The 27260-nt window shown below is 48.3% G+C and overlaps 1 protein-coding gene across 1 annotated transcript in view; it reads left to right on the top strand.

Annotated features, from left to right (window-relative positions):
* MARCHF6 (membrane associated ring-CH-type finger 6) overlaps window positions 1–27260 on the top strand; it is a 1340093-nt gene that overhangs the window by 411462 nt on the left and 901371 nt on the right. The window lies entirely within an intron of this gene.

The raw sequence follows: 27260 nt of genomic DNA, 5'->3' as shown, positions 1-27260 counted from the left end.
GTCTTAGGTCATCTGATGCTTTTTTAGCACAGGTTCCCAGAGTGAAAAGAGTTAGAATCAGTGGAGCTCTTTTGGTTTCCTTGCACTGCATTTTTTTGGGGAGTTTTGTGGACTGATTAGCGCTGGTACTCTCCTGTTCAGTAGCCATGTGCTTTATAAATGTCTATAATTCATTTCATTCATTCATTCAATGTCAACCACCCCATGGTCCACCCGCAAACTATCAGTCACATGCACTGGATGAGGAATATACATTGAGTCCCTCAGGTGGATTTAGAAGCATTAGTCAGCTCCCAAATCCTACCTCCACTGACCTCCCTTCTGCTGATGACCTCACCTCCCAGTACAACACAAATATTGCAGAACTCCTTGACACAGTTGCTCCTCTGAACCTCAAGAAATCAAAAAGCATCCCTTCCAGATCCTGGTTTAACAAAGACTTTAACAAAGAGAAGCGACCACTTTGATTGGATGAAGTAAACTGGAGACAACAACCCCCCGCTAATCAGTCTCTCGCTCTTCTCAGCCGAATGCCTAAAATAAAAATAACAAATCTTCAGAGAAAAATTCCCCTTTTTCCGAGCCCAACTTGACCGTTCTTGGAGCAGACCAAAAGACCTCTTTAACATCATCAAACAGCAAAACTCCTCTTTCCCTACAGATCCAATTAATGTCTCTACTAAGATCTGCGAAGAGTTCGCAACGTTCTTGTCTGAAAAAATAACTAACCTCAAACTCTCACTTGACCCATCCACCATCCCATCCTACATCAAAGATGCCCCTTCTAGCTTAGAGGGTCCACCCAATGCCCTACCTCAGACCAGTGGCGGGTGGTGACATTTGAAAGTGGTGAGGCGTAAAATGATCGTCATACTGCACTATAGCGAGCGAGCAATCCCGAACAACCTAAAGGGGGTTTGGGGGGGGGGGGGGGGAGTACATTTTGAAAAAAGAGTGGACAAATGGTGCATTTTCAAGCAAATATGAGAATGCAGGAAGGTTAATAAAGCAATTGTGAAAGTGCAGTTATTACATTAATAAAGAGGTGTCATAAAACATAGGTAGCTGCTTATTCAGTATATATATTATTTTGCAACAGGGACGCTGTGGCTTGCACATGACTTAGAAAGGACTGATTTAGGGAGCCTCTCCCAGCATAGACTAATAGAATAATACCATGGCACAGGTAATAGTCGGATTTATTACAGTGTAATACAAACAATTATTATATGGCAGTGTGGTGCATTTATTTTCACACAGTAGGAATACACTGTCCCAAGTAGCCTTTAGGTTCCCGTCCCAGCAATTGCCCATAAAGACATACACCTCGGATCACTCTCCTTTCTGCCCCAGCAGCCCCATACATTTTCCTTCTATCAACTATTACACTCTCTCAGTCCAGCAAACCAATTCTGTTTACAGTACTCGCACTTCATCTCAAGCTCATGACTTTCAAGCATCCCTAATCAAAATCCATGACTCTCCCGATACCCACTCCGAGTGGCCTTTTGATTGCACTCCGCGCCCACATGTGCAGCATGATGGCACCCACTGTGCATTCCTCATCATCTGTACAGTGTGACGGACTGACCCGACACCCGATGTGCACGTTATGACAGCATTGCAGAAACACCGCATTCCTAGTTTGTAATTTGTTTGAGAAGTGGATTGCACAGAGTCAGGCCCCCTGAGCAAAACGAAAAGGTAATAGAATGTTCCACTGGCAACTGTCTATTAACTGAGTAAGTGTGGAAAGTGCACTCACGTAAACAGTGACACTGTAATATCCAGTAACTGATGGCAGTCCAAGATGCAATGCCCCAGGTGTGCAGAACAATCTTTGGCAAAAGGGACAGTGCTTGTGTCGGGTCCTAAATTTGACCTGTCCGACCTGTATCAAATGAAATTGGAAAAGGGAACTCCTGTCATCTTCCCTATGAGGTGCATGCAAGCAGACACCTCAGAAAAGATGGGGGCTCCTTTACACGTACTTGGAGTACCCCCATTATGTTTTTTGATGGGAAAAGAACACAACGAGACGGCTTGACAGTGTCATTACTGCTCTAAAACAAATGAAACATTTCAGAGGAGCAGTGAACAGTATTGAATGTACCAGCGATTCCTATCGGGGAAAAAAAATAGGCTGCAGCGACCTACAATGAAATTTTGTGTTCAATCGAGTAATGTTAATTTCAGATGAACAACAATACCATGACATCTTAGGACTTATAATATGCATCGATATTTTCTACCATGGTTTCAAAGTGTTCCATTTTTTTTGACAATTTATATAATCCTCTGCAAACCTCAAATTTAGCTGAGAAAAACACATTTTCCACATTTTTGCGTGGAATCACTGTGCCGTCACAAATGTCCTACCCCACAGCATTCTCCTTGGTGTCCCGAATAAAATGGTACCTCACTTGTGTGGGTGTCCAATGCAGAATTGGCTTAAAATGCATTTTTGAAAAAATTTGGCAGGTAGAATTGTCGGTTCTATACCCTAAAACCCTATGTTTTGGGCTCTTCCCGGTCACAGGCCCTTGCCCGACCCACACAAGTGATGCATCATTTTACTCGGGAAACTGAGAGGAACGCCATGGGGTAGGATATTTGTGCTGGCACGGTGGTTCCACCCAAAAATATGTGGAAAATTGGTTTTTCTCTGCTAAATTTGAAGTTTGCTGAGAATTTTCGGTAGGGAAATGTTGGGGGACCCACGCAAGCCATACCTTGCTGGACTCCCCCGGGTGTCAAGTTTTCAGAAATGTGTGGGTTTTGTAGGTTTCCCTAGATGGCTGCCAACCCCGGAGCCAATAACTCATGGGACCCCCCCTTGCAAAACCAGGTGGTTTTGTGATGGGTAATTTTGAAGTCGCCTCAATAGGTTTTGGGCCCTTGCCTGTCGCGGGTACACGACCCACCCACACAAGTGAGGTACCATTTTTCTTGGCAGACTTTGGGGAATGCGGGGTGGGTGGTATTTTGTGGATCCACACAAATTCCAGAACGTTCCACCACAGAAATGTGAGGAAAATATTTTTGTTTTTTTAAATACAAATTTTGAGGTTTTTGAAGGGATTCTGGGTAACAGAAGCTGGTGAGAGCCAGACAAGTCACCCCATCCTGGATTCCCCTGGGTGTCTAGTTTTAAAAAATGTATAGGTTTTCTAGGTTTCCCTAGGTGCCGGCAGAGCTAGAGTTCAAATTCTACAGCTAGGCACTTTACAAAAAAAGGGTCAGTTTTCACTGTGAAAATGTTGTGTGTCCACGTTGTGTTTTGGCCCGATTCCTGTTGCGGGCACTAGGCCTACCCACACAAGTGAGGTACCATTTTTCTCGGAAGACTTTAGGGAATGCGGGTGGGTGGAATTTTGTGGATCCATCCAGATTCCAGAAGTTTCCAACACATAAATGTGAGGAAAATGTTATGTTCGAGGCGTATGAGCTGCAGATCTCACACTTAGCATTAGATTGCCATCTGGTGTTGGTCTCGGATGCTTGCACCTTGTTGTTGTCTTGGAAGAAGTCTTTGTAGTCACGAGATAAGCGACTCCTCCCTTGGACGATAGTGCGCATGGGCATCGACTCCATCCTCAGATTGTTTTTTTCCGCCATTGGGTTTGGATGCAATTTTTGCGCATCGGTTCGAAACTTTAGTTTTTCAAACTTTTCGACACGCAAAACTTCACAAACTTTTTCACTTGACAAGACCACATCAAAATCTCTACGCGCCTTTCATTTGTTTCGATTCCAGTCGTCGATGCCAGACCTCCCAATCCCCCAACCATACCCAACAAAACCATCTCCTCCAGATGATAATATTGGGTTTGGACAATTCATCAATAGGGATGCTGTATTTCATGGGGTGCACATGCACTCAGACACACCAAAGGAAGATTTTCTTCTAGACACATTTGAACAGTCCCAGAAAACTGTACAAATATTGCCAATGATTAAAGGGGTCATTAAGCATGCTCCCGACATATTTAAAGATCCTGTACGGGCCAGGATTCTTCATCCCAGGATCGATAATAAATATAGACCTGCCCCTGACGATCCTGTATACATCATAGGTCAGCTGCCTTTAGATTCATTAGTAGTGTCCAATGCTAGAAAGCGAGCTAATTCCCAAACCTCAGGGGACGCACCGCCCCCTGATAAAGAATCTAAATTGTTACACATCTGGCAAAAGGGTAGCTGCACAGGCGGCCAATCACTGGCGCATAGCCAACACTCAAGCACTGCTGGCTAGATATGATCGGGCCCATTATGACCAGCTGGAAACCCTATTACAGCATTTACCTGATCAGTACAAGACTCAAGCAAATGACCTAATCCAAGAGGGCAAACTAATCACCAACGCATCAATTAAATGTGCCCTTGATGCAGCGGACACTGCCGCTAGGTATGTCAATACTAGTATACTGTTCAGAAGACATGCCTTGCTGCACATTTCAGGCTTCAAGCAGGAGGTCCAAACTACCATTCTAAATCAGCCGTTCAATCAAAACCAACTTTTTGGGCCGGCTGTGGACACTGCTCTTGAAAAAATGAAAAAATATACAGATACTGCTAAGTCCATGGGAGCGTTGCAGTCTCCGCAAATGCGTGGGTCCTTTCGTCGCTCCTTTTATAGAGGAGCCTCCAAGAACGTGGGCACAGATAGCTCATCTTCCTTTAAAAACACCACCCACACATACCCCAATAGAGGATATTTCAGAGGAGGTTACAGAGGGAACAACAGTAAAGGGAGAGGCTGAGGTAACAACAACACTCGTACCTCCCCTGCTGCTAAACAGTGACTTCCCTCCACTCTCCCCAGACCATTCCACTCAGGTCGGGGGAAGATTAACACAGTTCTTACCTGTCTGGAACTCCATCACAACAGACAGGTGGGTAAGACAAATTATCCAATATGGTTACTGCCTGGAACTTACAGCTACCCCCCCCCCCCCCCCCCCCAAACATACCACCCAGACAGCGTCGAATGTCCACAGACCATCTTACACTTTTGAAACAAGAGGTTCTCTCACTGCTTCAAAAACACGCCATAGAGCCAGTCCCCTTACTACACCAGGGAACAGGGGTTTACTCCCTGTATTTCCTAATCCCCAAAAAGGACGGGATCCTATGGCCGATTCTCGACCTCAGACCCCTCAATCAGTATATACACTCAGATCATTTTCACATGATCACTCTCCAACAGGTGCTTCCACTACTACAAGAAGGAGACTTCCTTGCCACATTAGATCTCAAGGACGCCTACTTCCACATTCCCATACATCCTGCGCACAGGAAGTATCTAAGGTTCGTACTGGACGCACAACACTATCAGTTTAACGTCCTTCCATTCGGGGTCACCACTGCTCCAAGAGTGTTTACTAAGTGCCTTGCAGTAGTAGCAGCACACCTGCGAAGACAAGAAATCCATGTCTTCCCGTATCTGGACGACTGGCTATTAAAAGACAGATCATTCAACCAGTGTATCCAACACACTCATCAAACCATCCGAACACTACACAACTTGGGGTTCACAATCAACTATACCAAGTCGCACCTTCAGCCCTCTCATGTACATCAATACCTGGGGGCCACAATAAATACTTCCACAGCTCTAGCGCATCCCAGCCCAGCCAGGATAGCCAGTATACAAGCTCTCATCACCAAATTTCAAATCCAACACTCGCTCCCAGCCAGAGTGTTCATGCAACTCATAGGCATGATGGCATCTTGCATTTTCATCGTACCTCACGCAAGACTTCAAATGTGTCCCTTACAGGAATGTCTGGCACATCAATGGAATCCAGCTCATGGACAACTTACAGATCTGGTGTTGGTGGACAGCCGCACACATCGCTCTCTGCAGTGGTGGAACACAAAAAACTTGTCCAAAGGGCGCCCGTTCCTTGGGCCTGTTCCACAGATAGTACTAACAGACACATCACTCACAGGGTGGGGAGCCTATCTCTTAGACCACACAGCGCAGGGCAAATGGACCACTCAACAAAAAGTGCTCCACATCAATCATCTGGAACTACTAGCGATATTCCTAGCTCTGAAATCATTCCAACTCCATGTATAAAACAAAGTCGTCCTGATCCGAACGGACAACATGACGGCCATGTATTACATACAAAAACAGGGAGGAACACATTCTCTACAACAGTCCCAGCTTGCACAGAACATTTGGAGGTGGGCCATCCCACAAAACATATACCTCCTCGCAGAACACCTTCCAGGAGTTCACAATCACATTGTGGATCTGTTAAGTCGAGAGACACAACAGATTCACAAATGGGAACTACATCCACAAGTTCTTCTACCTTTTTTCCAGATGAGGGGCCAACCAGACATAGATCTATTTGCTACACACGAAAACGCAAAATGCCCAAACTTCGCCGCCAGGTTTCCACACCCATTGTCCAAGGGCAATGCAATATGGATGAACTGGTCAGCCAGATTTGCGTACGCTTTTCCGCCACTCCCACTGATTCCACTAGTGGTACGCAATCTCCTGCAACAGTCTCTAAAAATGATCCTAGTGGCTCCCACATGGGCGTGCCAACCGTGGTACACAACACTATTGGAACTCTCACTAGTCCCACACCAAAGACTACACCTCTCCCCATCACTACTAACGCAGAACCATGGAGAGATAAGGCACCAACTCAACTGAGTCTCGCGATCTGGCTCCTGAAGTCTTAGAGTTCGGTTACCTTAACCTTCCACCGGACTGTATGAACATCATTAAAGAAGCCAGGCGCCCTACCACCAGAGCTTGCTACGCAGCAAAGTGGAAAAGATTTGCCATTTACTGCACGAACAATCATATCGATCCACTGGATGCGTCCATCCAGAACATCATTTGCTACTTACTACATTTGCAAAGATGTCATTTGGCATACTCATCCATTCGTCTACATCTAGCAGTACTTGCCGCTTAGTTACAAAACAGACAACACTTGTCACTTTTTAGTGTCCCAGCAATTAAATCCTTTATGGAAGGCCTTAAACGCATCATACCTCCCAGATTACCCCCTCTCCAGTGTGGATTCTCAACATTGTGCTTACTAGGCTCAAGGGACCCCCATTTGAACCTCAACATAAATGTGAACTTCAGTTCCTCACATGGAAAGTAGCTTTCCTTATTGCAATCACCTCTCTCAGGAGGTTAACTGAGATCCAGGCTTTAACCATACAAGAGCCATTTTTATAAATACATCGTAACAAAGTGGTTCTCTGAACAAACCCAAAATTTCTACCTAAATTCATTTCCTAATTTCATCTTAATCAATCTGTGGAGCTATCGGTGTTTTTTCAAAACCCGGACTCCGTAGCAGAGAGCTCTTCACACACAAGACGTTAAAAGAGCTCTACTCTATTACACTGATGGAACTAAATCCTTTTGCAAAACAAAACAACTGTTTGTAGCTTTCTCTCCACCACATAAGGGTAATCTCATCTCAAAAGCTGGGATTGCAAGATGGATCGTTAAATGTATCCAAATATGCTACTAAAAAGCCAAGTGCACATTAACAATTCCCCCTAGAGCGCACTCAACACGCAAACTAGGGGCTTCCATGGCATTCTTAGGGAACATTCCCCTAGAAGACATTTGTAAGGCAGCCACATGGTCTACAACACACACCTTGACTAAACACTATTGTGTTGATGTGCAAGCCAAGCAACAAGCTTCTGTAGGCCAAGCTGTTCTTAACCCCATCGCTGCTAGGCCTTTTCCCCCCCCCTGTGCTAAGCCTTTTTTGGGCTATTTGGGGTAGTGCGCGCTTAGGCCCCTGTAACTAGCTCTGAAATCATTCCAACTCCATGTATAAAACAAAGTCGTCCTGATCCGAACGGACAACATGACGGCCATGTATTACATACAAAAACAGGGAGGAACACATTCTCTACAACAGTCCCAGCTTGCACAGAACATTTGGAGGTGGGCCATCCCACAAAACATATACCTCCTCGCAGAACACCTTCCAGGAGTTCACAATCACATTGTGGATCTGTTAAGTCGAGAGACACAACAGATTCACAAATGGGAACTACATCCACAAGTTCTTCTACCTTTTTTCCAGATGAGGGGCCAACCAGACATAGATCTATTTGCTACACACGAAAACGCAAAATGCCCAAACTTCGCCGCCAGGTTTCCACACCCATTGTCCAAGGGCAATGCAATATGGATGAACTGGTCAGCCAGATTTGCGTACGCTTTTCCGCCACTCCCACTGATTCCACTAGTGGTACGCAATCTCCTGCAACAGTCTCTAAAAATGATCCTAGTGGCTCCCACATGGGCGTGCCAACCGTGGTACACAACACTATTGGAACTCTCACTAGTCCCACACCAAAGACTACACCTCTCCCCATCACTACTAACGCAGAACCATGGAGAGATAAGGCACCAACTCAACTGAGTCTCGCGATCTGGCTCCTGAAGTCTTAGAGTTCGGTTACCTTAACCTTCCACCGGACTGTATGAACATCATTAAAGAAGCCAGGCGCCCTACCACCAGAGCTTGCTACGCAGCAAAGTGGAAAAGATTTGCCATTTACTGCACGAACAATCATATCGATCCACTGGATGCGTCCATCCAGAACATCATTTGCTACTTACTACATTTGCAAAGATGTCATTTGGCATACTCATCCATTCGTCTACATCTAGCAGTACTTGCCGCTTAGTTACAAAACAGACAACACTTGTCACTTTTTAGTGTCCCAGCAATTAAATCCTTTATGGAAGGCCTTAAACGCATCATACCTCCCAGATTACCCCCTCTCCAGTGTGGATTCTCAACATTGTGCTTACTAGGCTCAAGGGACCCCCATTTGAACCTCAACATAAATGTGAACTTCAGTTCCTCACATGGAAAGTAGCTTTCCTTATTGCAATCACCTCTCTCAGGAGGTTAACTGAGATCCAGGCTTTAACCATACAAGAGCCATTTTTATAAATACATCGTAACAAAGTGGTTCTCTGAACAAACCCAAAATTTCTACCTAAATTCATTTCCTAATTTCATCTTAATCAATCTGTGGAGCTATCGGTGTTTTTTCAAAACCCGGACTCCGTAGCAGAGAGCTCTTCACACACAAGACGTTAAAAGAGCTCTACTCTCTTACACTGATGGAACTAAATCCTTTTGCAAAACAAAACAACTGTTTGTAGCTTTCTCTCCACCACATAAGGGTAATCTCATCTCAAAAGCTGGGATTGCAAGATGGATCGTTAAATGTATCCAAATATGCTACTAAAAAGCCAAGTGCACATTAACAATTCCCCCTAGAGCGCACTCAACACGCAAACTAGGGGCTTCCATGGCATTCTTAGGGAACATTCCCCTAGAAGACATTTGTAAGGCAGCCACATGGTCTACAACACACACCTTGACTAAACACTATTGTGTTGATGTGCAAGCCAAGCAACAAGCTTCTGTAGGCCAAGCTGTTCTTAACCCCATCGCTGCTAGGCCTTTCCCCCCCCCCCCTGTGCTAAGCCTTTTTTGGGCTATTTGGGGTAGTGCGCGCTTAGGCCCCTGTAACTTTTTGACTACATTAGGTATCCTCGCCAAATTTGCGTCCTTTTCTTCCAACATTATGGGGATTCTAAAGGTACCCAGGGTTTGTGGATTCCCCTGGAGGGTTCCCAGAAATGAGCCAAAATACAGCAAAATTTTGTTGTTTTTGTGAAAAATGGTAACAACGGGCTGCAAATGAAAGCGTCTGGGTTTTTCTCTGTAAATGGTATCAAAAAAGGGTTTGTGGGGCTGAAATCACCATTTCCCCAGCTTTTAGGGAATGACAGAATTTTGTCAGAAAACCAACATTTTTTTACACAGTTTTGGCATTTTTCTGGGACATAGCCTATTTTTGCTATTTTTTGTGCTTTCTTCCTCCTTCCAGTTAATGGTAGAAATGGGTGTGAAAGCAATAATGGATCCTGGAAAGCTATCAATTTTAGAAAAGTAGATCATATTCTGAATTCAGCAAGGGGTCAATTGTGTTGGTCCATCAAGGTTTCTTTATAGAAACTAACAGTTAAATATAGGAAAAATAAAAAATTAGTTGAAAAAAATGCCTTTTGTGTCAACGTTTTCACCTGTAACTTCTTCTAATTATGACAGCTCTTTCAAAGCAATACACCGTTAAATCCGCTGGACCTTCCTGGGTGTGGGGATATATAGGACTTGTAGGTTCACCAAGAACCCAACGAACCCAGAGTAAAAAACTGAGCAGCAATTTGTAATGGTTTTTTATATTTGTTGCGGGTATATAGCAATTATTGTGGGAAAATGTATACATGGAAAAATTAGTATGAAAGACACCTATGTATTTATGAAATGGGAACAAATTATAGAGTTTAGAAACAGTACATATTTGCACATTTTCGAAATTGGGAATACTCATACTAGCATGAGAATTATTGGTCATTTTTCAAAATGACTTTTTTTTACACAATGTCTCATTTGGAAGGGAGAAATGCATAAAAAGAAATGGGTAATAACAGTTACTTTACAAATCTAAACTACACTAAGTCTCCGGATAAAAATGGTACCTCACTTGTGACAAATCTGAACTACCCTAAGTCTCCAGATAAAAATGGTACCTCACTTGTGTAGGTAGGCATAGTGCCCACAACAGGAAATGGCTCAAAACCCAACGTGAACACACCACATTTTCATAATGAAAATTTACACTTTTTTTGACAAGTGTCTAGCTGTAGTTTTTAAACACTAGCTCTGCCGGCACCTAGGGAAACCTAGCAAACCTATACATTTTTGAAAACTAGACACCCAGGGGAATCCAGGATGGGGTGACTTGACTGCCTCCCACCATGTTCTGTTACCCGTAATCCCTTGCAAACCTAAAAAATTGACCAAAAAAAACAAATTTTCCCCATATTTCTGCAGTGGAATGTTCTGGAATTTGCGTGGATCCACAAATTTCCACTCACCCCGCGTTCCCCAAAGTCTTACGAGAAAAATGGTACCTCACTTGTGTGGGTCGGCCTAGTGCCCGCGACAGGAAACGGCGCAAAATGCAACATGGACACACCTCAATTTCGCAGTGAAAAATGACCCTTTTTTGGCAAAGTGCCTAGCTGTAGTTTGTGAACCCTAGCTCTGCCGGCACCTCGGGAAACCTACCAAACCCACACATTTCTGAAAACTAGACACCCGGCGGCTTCCAGGGAGGTATGGCTTGCGTGGATCCCCCAATGTTTCCTTACCCAGAATCCCCTGCAAACCTCAATTTTAGCTGAAAAAATCACTTTGTTCACACATTTTTGTGTGGGAAAGTTGTGGCATCACCGGGCTCATACAAATTTCCCACCACCCAGCGTTCCCCCAGGTCTCCCGATAAAAATAGTGCCTCACTTGTGTTGGAGGCCCAAGTACCCGCGACAGGCAAGGGCCCAAAACGTAGTGAGGCAACATCAACATTGCCTATCAAAAAATGTTTTGGGCCCTTGCCTGTCGTGGGTACTTGGGCCTTCCACACGAGTGAGGCACCATTTTTATCGGGAGACCTTGGGGAACGCTGTGTGGTGGGAAATTTGTGTGAGCCCTGTGAAGTCACAACTTTCCCACACAAAAATGTGTGAAAAAAGTGATTTTTTTCAGCTAAAATTGAGGTTTGCAGGGGATTCTGGGTAAGGAAACGTTGGGGGATCCACGCAAGCCATACCTCCCTGGAAGCCCCCGGGTGTCTAGTTTTCAGAAATGTGTGGGTTTGGTAGCTTTCCCTAGATGGCCGCCGAGCCCCTGACCAAAAACTCAAGGGACCCCCCTTGCAAAACCAGGTTGGTTTGTAATAGGTAATTTTGATGTCACATCAAAAGGTTTTGGGCCCTTCCCTGCCGCGGGTACTTGGCCCACCCATAAAAGTGAGGTACCATTTCTATTGGGATACTTGGAGAAATGCAGGGGGGTTGGAAATTTGTTATTTTCCACCGCGTGAAAATTTGGGCAAAATAATGCAAGGAAAATGTCACAGACACATTTTGAGGTTTGCAGGACATTGTGGGTAAGATGACTTGTTGAGATCCACAAGAGAGACCTCACCATAGACTCCCATGGGTGTTTAGTTTACGATAAAAACTACAGTTGTTAAGTTATTCTTAAATGAAATGTACAGCTTGGCAGAGAGACAAAACAAACAAAGATTACTGCACAGCCATCTATTTCTCAAGCACACACACATACTGGTTGGATTTGGCACGAGGGCGAGTGATGGTTCAGTATATAAAATTTTATTAACAAGAGATTTCACGAAAATGAAATGCACTGTTAATAATTGAAAGGACAAAAAACTGAACCAATGACTCGCAGCTTGTGAGCTGTAAAGCCACGTCAAGGCACCAACCGCTTTACAGGCCATTCACATACCTTTCATACATGATAACACACAAGACCGTTCACGCCACCATGCACAAAACTAACACATTACAACATTCACAAAAAGGGACAAGGTACACCCTGTTTGACAAAAACAGAATTGATTTTTTTTTCTACACATCCATCTATTCCTGAAGCACACATACATACTGGTTGGATTTGGCACGAGGGTGAGCAATGGTTCTGTATATATACTTGTATTAACCAGAGATTTCACAAAAAAAGAAATGCACTGTTAATAATTGAAAGTACGAGAAACTGAACCATTGACTCACAGCTCGCGAGCTGTAAAGCCATGACAAGGCACCAACCTCTTTACAGGCCATTCATACACCTTTCATACGTGTGACACATACAAAACCATTCACACCGCCAGCCGCGGGCCCAGCACATTACAACACTCACACCAGCAGACCGCGCCATTCAAGGGCCCATCACTTTCACACACTCACATTCTTGACACAGCAACCACACCAGCTCACGGATTGCGTGGAGTGGCGTTTGGCTAGCAGTGTGTGTAGTGGCCAGCAGCTAGTCACTACTCCCACACCGCCAACCAAGTGCCAGCCCACTCCACCACCAGCCAAGCACCAGTCCACGCACACTGCCAGCCAAGCGCCAGCCCACTCACCGCCAGCCAGGCACCAGTCCACGCACACCACCAGCCAGGCACCAGTCCACGCACACCGCCAGCCAAGCGCCAGTCCATGCACACCGCCAGCCAAATGCCCGTCCACGCACACAGCCAGCCAAGCGCCAGTCCACTCACCGCCAGCCAAGTGCCAGTCCACGCACACGGCCAGACAAGCGCCAATCCACACACCCCGCCAGCCAAGCACCAGTCCTCGCACACTGCCAAACAAGCGCCAGTCCGCACACACCGCCAGCCAAGCGCCAGTCCGCACACACCGCCAGCCAACCGCCAGTCCACGCACACCGCCAGCCAACCGCCAGTCCACGTACACTTCATAAAAAATTTTTAAACAAGAAAGAAAACACAAACCAATTGCAACTACATACCAAACTATAACTACAAAGACAGCAACAGAAACTAAAGACATCATTCTATTGCCAAACGTGAAACTGAACAACTATATCAAACCATGCAGACCAGGCAGTACAGTATTAGAGTCACGGTTGCTCCCAAAAACTCTCTTTAGTGTAATACAATCTAAAACATGAGGGCACACACAGCCCAGAATTAGAAGGACAATCGGCACAGTGCATACGACTCTCCTTCCGCACACCTCTTCGCAAGCAGACTCTACATCTCTTACAGGGATTGTTTTTTTGGGGCGTGGGAGGAATTAAATCAGGAAAGTGGCGAACTTTCAATCTAGCCACATCCTCCACCACTCCAACTCTAGGAATACTTGCCTGTTCCACAACAACAAGGCTTCCTATCACAGAATGCTGAAATTGAACAAAAGTCAACTTTGACTCAGGAGAACACTCCTTGTACACAACAAAAGCATTGAAAGTTGCTAAATTGAAGAGATGGATGGCCAACTTTTTGTTCCAAATGTACGCGTTAAGAATAGCAGTGTAAGGTTCCAACCTCTGATCTACTCTATCAACACCACCCATGTGCTTATTGTAGTCTAAAATCCACACAGGTTTGCGCACACCTTTTTTTTTTTTTTTTTTTTTCCAAAGTTTTTTATTGAGATTAGAAAAATCAAACAAGACAAAGGTGGCGGCTGTGCGTTCAACAGAAAGCAAGTAAGGAGCAACATTGTGACATTTCCGGTTCTTAGATAAACAATACCACATCATCAATGCATCAGACATCAAGACCCCATTTACCAATCCATCATCAACATCTGTCCGACCTGAAACAGGAGGATTTCTGACCAAGAATCTATCCCTAGGGTCCCAAAGCCACCCCCTTCCCCTGATCATATCTCGGTCATGGGAAAAAGCCATGTAATCAACCTCACCGGACCCCAGGCACCGAATACCCCCGTGTCCTAACCATCACATGACCACTCCATCTGCGTAACATTGGTGCAGCACAACCTACCCCACTCCCGTGGGAACTATTCCGGGATTCGAGGATGGCGGGGTTGAGCCAGGTAAGCCTGCAATATATGTTCTATAAGGGCCCCAGATGTCCCTAGGACGCGCCACTGTGGGGAGGAGACTAGAGTAGATCTCGCTATTCATGCTACAGAAAGCCATGGCAGTAAGCCATGTCCTGGACGTGGGAGCCGTTTTACCCCCCCAGTGCCTGGCAATCTCCCTCTTGGCAAGTAGAAGCCCCAGAGAGGCCAGTTTACGGACATTCTTAGGGAAATTTACGGTATAACCCAACAATGCGACCTCAGGAGTGGGAACCAGTGTAAGCTCTAGCATCTCTTCTAGGATCTTGTAAACCTGTGTCCAGAATGACTGCAGTCTCGGACACGTCCAGGACATGTGTGCAAAATCAGCATGTGGTGCAGAGCATTTCCAGCATGTGTGTGCTCGCGCGGGATCAATGGAATGGAATGGAGTCTATCAGGGGTCATATACCAACGGCGCAGGAATTTATAGTGTAGGAGTTTGTGACGACTGTTCAGTGATACCGTGTCGGTGACTTTGCAGCATGCCGTCCATTGTTCGTCCGTGATAGGCCTACCCAAGTCTGTCCCCCACTCCTCCCGCGCCCGATCATCCGCACATGGGACCCGAGCTGCACACGCCTTGTACAGCTTAGAAACAATATGGGCCCCCGTATCGTTTTCAATCAGGGTGGTGAGGGGTTCCAAGGAAGCCGGCTCAAGGGGAAATCCCTTAATTTCCGCTCTCGCGGCGCAATAGAGCCGGCGAAGAACGAACCGGTCCATGAACGTAGCCTCACTGAATCGCGCGTCCTCCGATGCCGAGAAAATTTGCCCACCCGGGTATAAATCCCCAATCCTGGTGAGGTTAAATTTAGTTAACGTTCGCTGCACCAGTGCCTCATCCGTGCCCGGTAATAACCCAGGGTTGGGTATCGGGAGAGAAGAGGAATACAGCAGAGGGTGAGCTAAGTAGCGCGAGAGTCTGCTCCAAGCCCAGCTGGTAGTGGATACCGTTTGAATATCCACCGGGTCTCTGGGGACACCTTTGGGCAACACCGCCGACAAGCGACCCGGGAGGACAAAGTCCGCCTCTGGGCGAAGGAATGGGATCCGAGCGTCAGGGTGATACCAGGCATAGGCATGTGCACATTGAGCGACAAGGTAGTATAAATATAGATCAGGCACTCCAAGGCCTCCTCGATCCTGTGGGAGCGTGAGAGTCGTCCAGCGGATCCGGGGGTGCTTCCCGCCCCAGACCAGTCTAATCAGGAGGGACCGCAGGGTGGAAAAGAAGGCCCGGGTAAGAGGAACAGGGATGTTATTGAAAAGATAAAAAATTTGGGGAGCACTACCATTTTGAGAATGGCTATCCTAGCTGACATAGAGAGCGGGAGCCGCAGCCACCCATCCACCTGCGTCTCCAGCCGCGCAATCGCGTGGCCATAATTGAGGCGGATAATTTCGTCTGTGCTCAAATGTATTTGTATGCCCACGGCCATGGGGAGGTGCCGCTAGTCAACGGGAAGATGATGGACTTATGCCAGTTTATGCCCAGTCCTGAGTGGCTACTGAAACGAAGGATCTCATGTATCAAGGGGGCAAGGTTGGCCTGCGGTTCTCTGACGTACAGGATTGTGTCATCTGCATAGAGAGAGGCAAGCAAGGGGCCCGTCCGAAACTGGAGACCCCTGTGAAGGTGCCGCTCCTGGAAATGCCGGATCAGGGGGTCCATAGCCAAAATGAACAAGAGCGGTGAAAGCAGACAACCCTGCTGTGTACCGCGCGTGAGCGAGAATGGGCGAGATAGCGTGCCGTTGATACGCAAACGGGCCGTAGGGCGACTATAGAGGAGTCTAGTAGTAGCTAGGAAGTTAGCCGGCATGCCCATGCGCTCCATGACGGAAAGAAAGAAAGGCCATTCTAAGGAGTCAAACGCTTTTTCGGTGTCGAGGAGGATCGCCGCAGCAGGTGTGGTCGGGTTAATTCTGTGCAGAACCGTGAAGAGCGTTCGCAAATTCAGTGACGTCGAGCGACGGGGTGACAAAGCCAGACTGTGCGGGCGATATAATGAATTCCATCAGCTGGGAAAGCCTGTTGGCCACTATTTTGGCCAAGATCTTATAGTCGGTGTTTAAAAGGGAGAGGGGCCTGTACGACCCACACAACGACGGGTCCTTATTCGGTTTCGGGAGCAGCACTATGACTGCCTCACCAAGAGTAGACGGGAGGGAGCCGCGCTCCAAAGCCTCCGCATAAACCTCTATTAGTTTGGGCGCCAGCAGATCAGAAAAGGCCTTGTAAAAATCACCGGAGAAGCCATCGAGGCCTGGGGCTGAAGAGCCCCGAAGCACTTTGATCGCCCCTCGCACTTCCGCCACCGTTATGGGTTCCGCCATGAACTCCTGCATGCCCCTATCCAGGAACACAAGAGCGATTTCCGATAGATAGGCCTCACGAGCGGCTGCGGAGTCCCCCAACTTGGTGGTATATAGATCAGTGTAGTAGGCCAGGAATTCGTCCCGGATCTCAGCGGGTGTCGTGCGGAGCGCTCCATCCGTGCCCCGCACCTCGGCGATCAGGGACTTGCTGTATGGTGGTCTCAGAGCCTGCGCTAGCGTGCGCCCTGGCCGATCCCCCTCTCCGTACCTACGAGCAACATGGTATTTCCCCAGATAGAGGATCTCCCTGTCCGCAGCTTCCCGGAAGTCGGACAGCAGGCGTAAGCGCCTGGTAAACACCTCGTCAGAGGGCGCCCGCTGTGCCTCAGTGTCTATCGCATCTAGCTGTGTCTCCAGTTGTGTGATTGTTGTGTGCAATACCTTCAGGACCCCCGCATGTTTAGCTATGCAGACCCCTCTGATATAGGCCTTGAACCCTTCCCAGAGTACTGCCCACGAGTCCACCGAGCCAGTGTTAATGGTGAAGTAGTCCTCTGTCGCCTCGGAAACCTCATGTACAAAGAGGTTGTCTAAAAGCGCCCTCCCGGGGAAACGCCACTGCCGCTCAAAACCCTCAGGCCGAGGAACGTCTAATCCCAGTAAGACAGGAGAATTGTCCGAGTACGTTCTCGGGAACGTCCTCGACACGCGGAACCAAGGGGACAGGCCCGGTGAGAGGAGCCAGTAGTCAATTCTGGTCCAAGTGTTGTGTTGCCCTGAGAAGTGTGTGTATTCAGTAGTGCTAGGATTGCGCCTGCGCCATATATCAGTCAGCGAGAACCGACGGCAGAGGTCCAGGAACGCGCGCCTTGCTCTAGGCTTAGAATCCGCGGCCCCAGAAGTGCTATCCAGCCCCACATCCAGCAACATGTTCAAGTCGCCGCCAAGCAGGATACCAGCCGGCGCAAGGGTTACCAGTTGGGCCGCAAGCGCATGGAAAAAGTCCGGGGAATCAGTGTTAGGAGCATACACACAGACAAGAGTGACCACATGACCCATCAGCACCCCTTTCACAATGCAGTAGCGTCCCTCCCTGTCTCCCAGAAACGTCTGGCACTGAAACGGGACTCTCTTATGGATCAGCACCGCGGTGCCTCTAGCGTAATTACTGAAATTGGCAAAGTAACGGTGAGCGCCCCAGGAAGCTGCAAAGCGGGCGGTCATCGGGGCGTGCAGGTGAGTCTCTTGAAGAAAAGCGATGTCAACCCGGTGCTGATTTAAGTAGTGCAGTATCTGTTTGCATTTACTCCGGTTGTTTAGGCCCCGGACATTCCAAGTCATTAACGATAGATTGAGAGGAGCTTCATTCAAACCTATATAGGCCATTGATGCCAGTCTGCAGGTGATGGGAGCCAGAAAGACGGAATGCCTCCGTGTATCAATAAAGTTCGTTCACACACAGCCATATCAGAAGGATCCAAATTGCTTACCCCTACCCCCCTCCCCCCACCCAGCCAAACCACGCAATCGTGAGGCCGTCCCAAACCTAGAAGAAAAAAACATAGCTCTAAACAGTAATACCAAGTGTAACCAAACAGGAAGAGGCAGAGCATCGCAACCAAAAAAGATGCCAATGGTTTCAACCAAAGGGGGGTGACAACGATCCGCAATCAACCCAGCGCTGCAGTACAAGTATACTCCAAATGTTAATACGTCCCCAGATAGCCAGAGTCAAATAGAACAAAGTTAGGTTACGGGCGCCGTCTCAGCCGACACCGGAGGTCAAAAACAGGTCCTGGCTGCCCGCAGACCCACTACCAGGGGGAGACCGTCCGCCCTCATCCCCCCCCGGCGGGCCTCTGTGCGGCTTGTAGTTACGGCAGAAGTCCTGTACCTCAGTGGGATTGTCAAAGAGCCGAGCTCGGCCATCTATCTCGACCCGCAGCCGGGCCGGGTAGAGCATGCCATATTTGAGGCCCAGGTTCCGGAGCGCCGCCTTCACCCCCGCATACTTACGCCTGGCCTCCTGGACCATGGCGGTGAAATCTGGGTAGAGTGAGAGTCTCGAGCCCTGCCAGGTAATCTCACCCTTCTCTCTGGCAAGCCGCAAGGCAGTGTCACGGTCTTGGAAGTTCATAATACGGGCGATAAGCGGGCGAGGCGGAAGCCCCGGGTTAGGTCTCGGCCCCAGGGAGCGGTGAGCTCGTTCCACCACGAAGCCCGGAGTGAAGGATTCTCTCCCAAAGATGTCAGCCAACAGTTGTTCCACAAAAACGTCAAGCCTGCCCGTGGCCGTGGATTCCGGAACCCCAATAATTCGCACGTTGTTGCGCCGACTGCGCGATTCCAAGTCCTCGTTTTTGCTGGCCACTTCTTTCAATATGCGCTCCAGTCTTTCCACCCTTTTGGTCTCCTGCACCGATCTATCCTCCACTGCAGAGATCCGGGCCTCAGCCTCCCCTAAACGCTTGTCGTGAGCCTGGATTTTGGTCCCCATAGTCTCCAGAGTCTTATCCAGGGCATCAAAGCGACCATCCAGGGCCCTGAAGCCGGCACGCATCTCCTGTAGCCAGTCCGGGGATGGGGCACGGGACGTCGAGCCACCGGTCGCGCCACCCGCAGGGCCCGGCATGTCAGGGCGGCTCTCCGCGGGCTGCTCAGATAGTTTCTCGAACTGCAACGTTTTCTGCTTTGGATCTTTGCGACCCATGCCCCCAACCGCCAGACGGCCACCAGCCAGTTGTGTGTAGAGCAAGGGTGGCACAGGTACGATGGAGCGTCAGTCCAGCAGCGCAGGCCAATCCTCAGCCAAGCAGTTCTGGTCCACGGGCGTTGCTGTGCCCACCAGGTACCGGACAGGTCTCGACTTCGCTGTGTAGCAGGCAAGGGCCACCACTATATGTAGCCAGCAGGGTCCCGATAGAGCATCGGGGGCACCCGTGCGATGCACTCAGCAGCCGCGACTCGGCGCTGCCGGAAGGGGCCAGGGAGGACCGCGCAAACCGGCCGCAGAACACATGGCACACCCAGAGAGGGCCCAAGGACCGAGGCAGAGACAACCCGGGTGCCAGGCCCAGCGCCGAGCCCCAACCGCCCCCCCCCCCCCCCCACCGCTAGCAGGTCGTCCCGCCACCTCTCCCAGGTTCCCCGATCGAATTAGCCCGGGGCCCCAGGGAGGAGACAACGAGCGAGGCCGCGCCCGGAGCGCAAGGCAAGAGCCGAGCGCCCGGTCGTCCTCTGGCCCGCAACGGCACAGCGAGAGAAGCAGGCCCCCGCCAGACAGCACCACGGTGCTCAATGCCCCCCCCCCCTCTGACCCCCCCGGGTACCTGTCTCTCGGCCGGCCGCCTTCCACGCACTCGCGTCCCCAATCCCCGGATCAGCCCGCCATCTTGGGCCTCAGGGCGATGTGGTCTTCGCTGGACGTCCCAGTGCCACGAGAGGTCCGGTCAGCATCCTGGCGCGCTCCGGGGCCGTAGGAGGATCAGCGGCGGTGTCGGGCGTCCCGTGCCCGCATCAGGAGGGCGAGGAAATCAGGGTTCGCGCCGGGTCGATGGCGGAGCTTCAACGCCGCGCGGCCATCTCAGCTCGCGGCTTGGCCACGCCCCCCAGGTTTGCGCACTTCAGCAATCTGACCCCAAACAGCCACAGGTGAAGTACTCTCATCATGGATGGTAGTCACATGTACACATCCCTACTGTCCACAAATTTCACAGCTAGTAGTTCATCACTACACAAAGAACTGCACTGTCCCCTCTGAAGTTTTTGGGAAACAAGCTCTTTTGGATAACCTTTATGGTTAGAGCGGATTGTGCCACAAGCAAAAGTGTCCACTTTGAACAATTCCTTAAACAATTGCACAGCAGTGTAGAAGTTATCAAGGTACAAATGGTGGTCTCTGTTAAACAGTCCTCTAGCAAGATCCCACACAATTTACTCTGAAACTCCCAAAGTGGACGGACAACCAGGGGGGTCAAGGGTGGAATCCCTACCAGTGTACACACGGAAATTAAAAACATATCCTGTCCTACTCTCAGACAACATACAACTTAATTCCATAACATGCCCTCTTGCTAGGGATGTACTGCCTAAAAACCAAACGGCCCTTGAACAGGACTAAAGACTCATCAATAGATGTTTCTTTCCCTGGAGTATAGATCTCTGAAAATCGATCTACAAAGTGATCAAGAACAGGCCGAATCTTAAAAAGACGGTCACAGTCCGGGTGATCTTGTGCCAACGCCAAAGTATTATCAACAAAATGCAGCATCCAAAGCAAAAGTAAATACCGATCATGGGTCATAATCGCAGGAAATATGGCCGTTTCCATCAAAGGACTGGTAGACCAATATGAAGCCATGGACGGCTTACTTATCAAGCCCATCAAAAAAGTCAAACCCAAAAACTTCTTCATCTCATCCAGATTTGTGGGAGTCCACCGGGTAGCTCTAGAGTGGGGCTTAAGTGTGGCACTGTGGTCCCTCAAAAACTGTTCAGCATACAAATTAGTCTGCTCAACAATCTCAGCCCAAAATACATCATCCATAAACAACTGAAAGAACTGTATAGGCAAAAAAATTCACAATCCACTCTACACCCTGCATCCACACTAAAGGCAGGCAAAGCCGGCTGCACCATGTTAGGATCAACCCAGAGTCCAGTACTTCCAGTAGGAAGCCTTGCAGCCTCACGCTGCAATACTGATGTCTCTTGCTGCACCATTGGCACATCAGTGTCCCCCTCTAAAACAGGCACTTCATCCCCACTGAGAGTACCTTCATCCGCACTGAGAGTATCTTCATCATCCGATGATTCCATGTGGAGAGAAAACTCACTGCCTGATCTTCCCCTCCCTCCTCTCCCTCAGACGCACTGTCAGTCTCATAATCCTGCTCAGAGGAAGATTCAAGCAGCATACCAACAACCTGCTTAGCTGTCATTCTACGGCTAGCCATAACCCTTACTAATAAAGGTAACTTGTCAAACAAGTCAACAACAACAAACACTTTGAAAAATAAGTAATAGACAAAATGCGTCTATCAGAAAGACCTATATACTCCAAAACGATACCACTCACTTGCCAGAAGCAGCTAGACTTACCACCACCTACTCTGCGCACACACACACAGTAAGGATCAACAATATCCCACTAAAAAAGAAAAAGAAAATTACACATAAGAGAATGCAAAACACATCGCAAAGAATTTCATGCTCAAAACACTACCTATATATGCTGCCATTATGACACCACTTACAAAAAAATGGATTCATGCATGACTATAATAGTCATTTGGAGTAAATACAACAAAAAAGTTTTTCTTATCAAAAAAATGCAACTAAGCAAAACTGCAGAACAACCACTGCCGAAACCGCAAACGGGAATCAAAAGCTTTACACAAGAATAAAAAGGAAAAATAAAACATTACAATCACATATGCAAATAATACACTAGTCCACATACTATCCACCAGCCAAGCAATGGTGGTAGGTGGGCCTAAAAGAATAAGGCCAATCTGCCTCCCCAGGGAGCAGAAACAGGCCAAAAATTCGCCCTCAAAAAAGGGGAGCGACCCTTGCCCAAGGGGTCACTCCCCAACACCAACATTTAAAAAGCCCTGGTGTCTACTGGCTTCTGCCCTCCTAGGGGACAGATGGGCATGAAAACATATGGCCGATCTACCCCCAAAGGGGCAGAAACGACCACAATAATTACCCAATAAAGGGGAGCGACCCTTGCCCAAGGGTCTGCTCCCAACAACACTAAAGCAAACACAGGTGGCCTAGTGGGCATACAATAAAATTAGTTGTTTATTTGGTCGATCTGCCTATCCAGGGGATCAGAAACTGCCAAAATAAATGCTTCCCAAAGGGGAGCGACCCTTGCTGAAGGGGCTGCTCCCCAAAAACATATTGCTCCCCCAAAGGGAGCGACCCTTGCCCAAGGGGCCGCTCCCTGACACACAAATTACATTTTTTTTATTTAAACCCTGGTGGCCCAGTGGGCGCACACATACTTTTTTTTTTTTAATTACCACAGCTGCCCTCTACACACAGGCCCCAGGCACGATCGTGCAGCTGGAATGCTTTTTTAAAAGACATCGGAGGAAAGGAAAACCCTTCCTTTCCTCCGATGCCTTTTAAAATGTAACCCCCCTCCCCCCCCCCCCCTCCAGGAGGACAAACTCACCTCCTTTACCACTGATGCACTGGAAGCAAATGGCTTCCAGTGCATCCGGAATCCTCAAATGAGGTCAGCGCACCTTGCGCGCTGACTTCATTTGATGACGTGTAGTGGGAGGCGGGGGAGGCACAAAGATTGGTGTCCCACGGGGGGAGCGCCAGCGCTTCCCCTGTGGGTGGGTGCCATGACGGCTGGGAGCAGTCATGAGCACACGCCCACTGTGTCTCATGACGGCTCCCAGCCGTCATGAGCACCGAAGGAGTTAAAACACTTTTTCAAACTACTGCAACAGATACAGGTGACCACCGCTAGGGGAGATACTGCTGTACAGTCTATGCATGAGTCATTTTGGGTAGATTGAACACTTGGCTCGAGGGTAGTGGCATATTATCAGACGCTCAATACGGTTTTAGGGCTTAAAGGAGCACGCAGGATCAATGCCTAAATCTTCACTTACTTATTTGCAAATATACTGTTGCAAAGGAGGGGTCCTTGTATATGGCCTTCATGGACCTCTCCTCAGCCTTTGACCTGGTTAACAGGTCAAATTTGTGGAGTATCCTCTTGGACATAGGGGTTGATCCCCCTCTGGTTGGATTTTTGGCAGATCTCCATCGTGGCTTATTAGCCTCGGTGAGAGTCACCCAAGGGGGAAGGTGCACCAGCTGCTTTAAGTCAGAGAGGGGTGTTAGGCAGGGGTGCATATTGGCACCTCTTCTTTTTACACTATACATAAATGCCTTGGACCCAGCCCTGGCCAATGCAGTGGCGGATGTACCACGTGTAGGAGACACGAAGATCCCAGTTCTCCTATACGCTGATGACGCCGTGCTTTTGGCACGTTCAGGGGTGACTCTTGATTGACTATTGGCCTCTTTTGGTGATTTTATGACATCACTAGACCTGAAAATTAATACTCAAAAATCACAGGTTATGGTCACTGGTCAGGCCAGTAGGAAAAAGAAATCCAAATCTTTTTTTTGCCTAGGTCACGAGGTTAAAAGGGTCCCAATTTTTACCTACCTAGGGGTTATTTTTGATGAGAAAGGTACATGGGGCCCGCAACATAAACAAAAAGGCAATTCTGTGGCAAGATCGGCCGCAGCGATACTTGGCTTTGCCAAACGGTTGGGAGCTCGCCCCCTGGAGGCCATTTTGAAAGTTTACAAAGCCAAATCTTTGGCTATAGCTACCTATGGCTCTGCCATCTGGGGCTATACTAACATCGACACCATACAGAGAGTGGAGAACAAGTTTTTAAGATCCTTGCTGTCTGTTCCCCAGTCCACACCCACCTTTACAATACACTCAGAACTGGGTATGGGGTATGTTGTAGACTTAATCAAAGTGGCACCTGTCATATGTTGGCTAAAAACTTGGCTTAACCAGGAAATTCCTCTATCCCACTTGATACTCAAGGATTGCCTTGCCCTGGATAGAGCCTATAGAATCCCATGGATGGCATACGTTAAAAAGATGTTGGCAATAGTAGGCAGACCAGAGCTATTTAATTCCCCTGACTGTATTAACAAGAAGGACATCATGGGGATTAAGACTGCATTATTGACACGATTTATGGCCGAGAGGGAGGACTTGGAACTAAAAAAAAGCCATTAGTGAGAAGGAACTATGGGTTAATAACTGTTCCTGGTCTTGAACCCTACCTGGCATTTGTAACCAGCCCACTTCATAGGTCTCTCCTAATCAAATTCCGTTTAAACCAGATACACTTTGTGCTAGGTTTTTATCCCACATGGGCTACCCCTGATAATGCTACCCCATGTGATTGTGATAATTTTTCCTGTCAGGACACACTACATTTTATTATGTTCTGTGAACATTACGCACAGATTAGGACAAAATACTTGTTACCTTTACTTAAAGGGGCTGGTTTCGCCCAGGTTCGCCCAGCGCTTCTGTTCTTGCAACTTTTGCCTAACACTACTATTGCTTTTTATGTAGCAAACTTTTTAGTTGCAGCTGTTCGCATCAGTAAGAAGCGTGTTAGAGCACGGTCCAGTCTTAACATGACTGACGTGGTGTGACGGATGGTGGTCTTTTGCCATGGAGTTTTCTATTCCTGTTAGACTTTTTAAATTGAAATTATATTTCTGTATCTTATTTATTCTTTTTAAATTAGAATTGAACTTATGAAATATGTTCTCTTCAAACTTTTTAAATTTTGATAATGTTATTTTTAACTACTATTGTAATTGATGAATTTTTGTCCTGTATCTCATGTAATGTGACTATCTGTTTGTATTGTCTCTTTTTTTGATCTTTAATGATCGAATAAAAGTAACTGACTGACAGTCTATGCAAAGTGTGAGATCTGCTGCTCATATGCCTCGAACGGAAAATGCTACTTACCAGTATGCATCTGTTCTTGGCATGTAGAGCTGCAGATCCTCACACGCCCACCCACCTCTATCGGGACCTGTATATGTTCCAGTACTATCTTACTTAGATATACACACATGGACATCTTTCTTTTCTACTAATTCCATTATTTCCCATTATGGCGAAAAACAATCTGAGGATGGAGTCGATGCCTATGCGCACTATTGTCCAAGGGAGAAGTCACCTATCTCGTGACTACAAAGACTTCTTCCAAGACAATAACAAGGTGCAAGCATCCGAGCCCAACACCAGATGGCGATCTAATGCTAAGTGTGAGGATCTGCAGCTCTACATGCCAAGAACAGATGCATACTGGTAAGTAGCAATTTCCTTTTTTTTTTATACAAAGTTTGAGGTTTGCAAGGGATTCTGGGTAACAGAACCTGGTGAGAGCCAGACAAGTCACCCCATCCTGGATTCCCCTTGGTGTCTAGTTTTAAAATATTTACAGGTTTGCTAGGTTTCCCTATGAGCCATCTACGCTAGGGTCCAAAATCGACAGATAGGCACGTTGCTAAAAAAAAAAAAAGTCGGTGCCTAGTGGGCTTTCTGCTGCCCTGGGGGGGGGGAATCGGGGGCGGAGGGTTTGCCCCGGTATGCCCGTTCTGGGCAGCCCACACCCCCACGCATAAAAAAAGCCAGCGTAACCGCTGGCGCCTCGTGGGCTTTCTGCCCCCCCCCCGGGGGCAGATCAGGGGCCACTGCCACCATCTGCCTCCCTGGGTGGGCAGAAAGACTGGAATTTCTCTGGGAGGGGGTGGGTGTATTGTCATGCCCATTTTGGCAGCCCCCACCTCTACACGAATAAAAAAAAATAACCTGGGTTCTAGTGGGGTTTCTGCCCCTGTGGGGGGTGCCGATTGGGGGCTATCGCCCCCATCTGCCCCCCAAGGGGCTGTTATTGTGTGGGGAGGGGTGTGGGCAGCGGAATGCCAGTTTTCGGCAGCCCCCACTGTAAAAACAACTGCGCAAATGAAAATCCCTGGCGTTTAGTGGGCTTTCTGGCCCCCCCGGGGGGGCAGATTGGGGGCTACTGCCCCCATGGGGGTACAGAAAGGCTGTAATGGTGGCAGGGGGTGGGGGCATTGGCGTGCCCGTTTCGGGCACCCCCACCCTAAAAACAAATGCACTAAAAGAAATCCATGGCGTCAAGTGGGCTTTCTGACCCCCCCGGTGGGGCAGATTTGGAGGCTTTTGCCCAGGGGGGGGGCAGAAAGACTGAAATGGTGGATGGGCAGCCCCCACCCTAAGAGCAAATGCACACAAAAAATCCCTGGCATCAAGAGGGCTTTCTGCCCCCCCCCCCCCCCCGCCCGAGGGGGCAGGGGGGGGGCAGAAAGACTGAATGATGCCCATTTTTTATGGGTGGAGCGAAATCCCTTGCCCAAGGGGCTGCTCCCCCCTCCCTGGTGTCTAGTCGGTGGATCCCTGCTTGGGGATCGCCCTCCTGGCGCGATCCCCAAGCAGGGTTCCACTGGGTTATCCTGTTTACAATGATGCCTCTCCCGTCTTTCTACGTGCTCAGGGGGCTGAGATAGCCCCCTGAGCACGTAGAAAGTGAAACGGTTTCTGTGAAATGACGTCAGCGCGACGTGCGCGCTGATCGTCATTTCACAGAAACGTGGGGGTGCCTTGGGAGCTGGGGAAGCTCTTCTTTGGGGGAGTAAAAGAAATCCCTCTGGTGCCTTCAGCAATAGCGTTGGATGTGCGGGAGCCATCCGACGCATATGAGAACTTATGCATCGGACGGCTCCCATGCGTCCGACGCATGGAAGGGGTTTGCTACCTCTGAACTATTTCGTCCACATAGCCTCCCATATATTGTATTCTGTGTTTATAT

Source organism: Triturus cristatus, chromosome 5_2, assembly GCF_964204655.1.
Source record: "Triturus cristatus chromosome 5_2, aTriCri1.1, whole genome shotgun sequence".
NCBI lineage: Eukaryota > Metazoa > Chordata > Amphibia > Caudata > Salamandridae > Triturus > Triturus cristatus.
Note: the sequence above shows the minus strand (reverse complement) of the source record. Positions and strands in the feature narration are given on the sequence as shown.